This window comes from Gavialis gangeticus, unplaced genomic scaffold (genome assembly GCF_001723915.1).
Source record: "Gavialis gangeticus isolate Ggan-Ray unplaced genomic scaffold, GavGan_comp1, whole genome shotgun sequence".
Classification (NCBI taxonomy): domain Eukaryota; kingdom Metazoa; phylum Chordata; order Crocodylia; family Gavialidae; genus Gavialis; species Gavialis gangeticus.
In genome coordinates, this window is record NW_017729032.1 from 253668403 (window position 1) to 253671571 (window position 3169).

The 3169-nt window shown below is 43.9% G+C and overlaps 1 long non-coding RNA gene and 1 other non-coding gene across 2 annotated transcripts; one reads left to right on the forward strand and one right to left on the reverse strand.

Moving 5' to 3' along the window:
- Nucleotides 1-255: 255 nt before the first annotated feature.
- TRNAI-UAU lies at nucleotides 256-349 on the forward strand. The gene is made up of 2 exons: nucleotides 256-293; nucleotides 314-349. It is a non-coding gene; the product is annotated as a tRNA-Ile (tRNA).
- A 51-nt stretch (nucleotides 350-400) lies between these two features.
- On the reverse strand, nucleotides 401-2763 carry LOC109302474. Its single transcript, XR_002098799.1, has 3 exons — nucleotides 2630-2763; nucleotides 596-601; nucleotides 401-526 (listed from the first exon to the last, which is right to left on the reverse strand). It is a non-coding gene; the product is annotated as an uncharacterized LOC109302474 (long non-coding RNA).
- Between the last annotated feature and the right edge of the window lie 406 nt (nucleotides 2764-3169).

Sequence of the window (3169 nt, forward strand, 5' to 3'; positions counted from 1 at the left end):
GTCATTTATCTTTTAGTACAAAGGTATAGTAACTTGTGTTAACAGTGTGTACTTTCACACAAATAAAGGCCATTAAAGGCAATTTCCCCATGTGTCACCAGAGATATCACATGAAAGATCATTATATCACTACCAAAAGCAACATATATTGTTCAAAGATTTTTGTGCTTCTGGAAATACAAAAGAATCATACCAATTGTTCACCGCTACTTATGAGTTAGAAAAAACTAACACCAGTAGCATTTCTATGCAAGTGCTCCAGTGGCGCAATTGGTTAGCGCATGGTACTTATACAGCAGTACTTGAGTGAGCCATGCCAAGGTTGTGAGTTCAATCCTCACCTGGAGCATGAATTTTATCGGGGGGGAGGTGGTTTTCCAGCTATTTTAATAGAAACAAAGAAGGGTGACTTGAGACCCTCCGGGTCAAGATATGGGGAGAGTATGGAGAAGGGGATTTGACCATAGGAGTTTATTAAAGACCTCCAAACCAAAAGGAACAGCTTGACCAGGAATTCCCTGGAGCACTGGCAGAGGCTGCATGGTCATCATGGGTGACTTCAACTACCCAGACATCTCATGGGATGAGCACTCACCTAGATCTGATACCTCACAAAGCTTCCTCACTTGCATTGAGGAGCTCTATCTAACACAAGAAGTCCACAGGCTGACCAGAGGCAAGGCAATCCTAGACTTGGTTCTGGCCAAAGGAGATGATCTAGTGAGCAACCTGAGGATGGAAGGGAAATTGGGTTACAGTGACCATGAGATGATCACTTTCTCCATTCACTGTAAGTCAGGGGAATTCTCCAGTAAAGTAGAAATCCTTGATTTTATGAAAGCTGACTTCCACAAGCTTAGGGGATTGGTTGGCAAAGCCCTGCAGGACCACAGTTTGATGAAGAAGGGGGTGCAAAAAGAGTGGTCATTCCTCAAGTAAGCGATCCTAAAAGCTCAAAGGAAGTCCATTCGCTTTCAAAGGAAAGGCAGCAAAAGGGCTGGGAGACCCCCTTGGCTCAACAGGGAAGTCATGGACGTCCTGAAATTAAAACAAGAAGCCTATAAAGGAAGGAAGTCAGGAATAACTACCAAAGAGGAGTACTTGGCAACAGCCTGCACCTGTAGGGAGCAGATCAGGACACCAAAAGCACAAACTGAACACAGATTGGCAACCAGAATAAAGGACAACAAAAAGTCTTTCTTTAGATATGTAGGAAGTCAGACAAAAAATAAGGGAAGCATAGGGCTCCTGATGAATGAAATGGGATGTCTGATAACTGACACTCAAGACAAAACTGAACTCCTGAATGACTACTTTACATAGGTATTCCAACAGTCCAAGGGTGTTAGCCTGCTTGACAGGATACAGGATGATCATGATGGGGGTGACTATCCCCCCCATAGTTGGTGTAGATCTTGTGGGAGAGCACCTACAAGGCTAAATATCTACAGATCAGCAGGACCACTTGAACTACACCTGAGGGTGCTAAAAGAACTGGCCAATGTCATCGTGAAACCAATGGCAAAGTTATTTGAAGACTTGTGGCACTTGGGAGAGGTCCCAGAAGATTAGAAGAAGGCCAATGCGGTGCCTATCTTCAAGAAATGGAGAAAGGAGGACCCAGAAAATTACCAGTCAATCAATTTGACCTCAATCCCCGGTAAAATCTTGGATAAAATTATCAAAGAAGCCATTACAGACAGGCTAGCAGAAGGCAGTATTCTGAAGGATAGCCAACATGGGTTTGTTATGGGCAGGTCATGCCTGACCAACCTCATTTCCTTCTATGATCAAATTACTTGCTACCTGGATGGGGGAAATGTAATACCTGGACTTCAAAAAGGCCTTTGACCTGGCCTCGTACAAAGTTCTCATGAAAAATTGGGAAAATGTAGCCTTAACTACTTTACAGTCCATCAGCTAGGTAACTGGCTTTGTGGTAGGACTCAGAGAGTATTGAATGACTGAACTGAGTCATCATGGCAGAGGGTGACCAGTGGCATCCCTCAGGGTTCAGTACTTAGACCAGTGCTTTTCAACATGTTCATCAACAGTTTGGATTCAGGTATTAAAAGTGAACTAGCAAAGTTCACTGATGACACCAAACTATGGGGGAGTGTGGTTATGCTTGAAGACAGGCTGGCAATACAGGCTGGCCTGGACAGGCTAGCGAGGTGGGCGGAACTCAACCTGATGTTGTTTAATACGGAGAAATGTAAAGTCCTCCATCTGGGGAGAAATAATGCACAATGCACTTACAGGCTTGGTAGTGGTACAGTTGCTAGCACCACATCTGAATGAGACCTGGCAGTTGTGATAGACAACAAGATGAACATGAGAAACCAATGTGATGACGTAGCGGGAAGAGCTAATTAAACACTGGTACGCATCTACCGAGGTATCTTGAGCAAGCCTAAGGATGTCATCTGTCCACTCTACTTGGCCTTGGTGAGACTGCAGCTGGAGTTCTGCATCTAGTTCTGGGCAACGCATTTCAGAAAGGATGTGGAGAAGCTTGAGAGAGTCCAAAGGAGGGCCACAGGCATGATTAGAGGCCTAGAGACCAGGTCATATGAGGACAGGCTGAAAGATTTGGGACTGTTCAGGCTGGAGAAGACTCAGAGGGGACTTGGTGGCAGCCTATAAGTATATCAAAGGCAAACATCAGGGCCTGGGGGAGCAACTTTTCAACAAGGCCCCCTAGGGGAAGACTAGAAATAATGGGCACAAGCTGATTGAGGATCGCTTCAGACTAGACAGAAGGAAAAAATTCTTTACAAGTTGAGTGCTGAGGGTTTGGAACAGGCTCCCCCCAGAGGTGGTACAGTCATCCACCCGGGCGATCTTCAATAAGCATTTTGACACTCATCTTGCTGAGGTCATCTGATCCCAGCAGTCTTTCCTGCTGAAGTGCAGGTGGGCTGGACCCAATTATATGGACAGTCCCTTCCAGTTCCTAACATCTATGAAACTATAAAACAAGCTGATTTTTTATTATTCTTGATACAAATTTCATTGTTTATAAAATAAAGCAGTAAAGCTTATTTCCCAACTGTTATACTATAAAACTTGGTGAAGCTTGAACCTAAAATAACTACTTGTGTGACACCTGGAGTTATAACCATATCTAGGTATTTTTAGAAGTAACAAAATGAAAACAAATTATAAA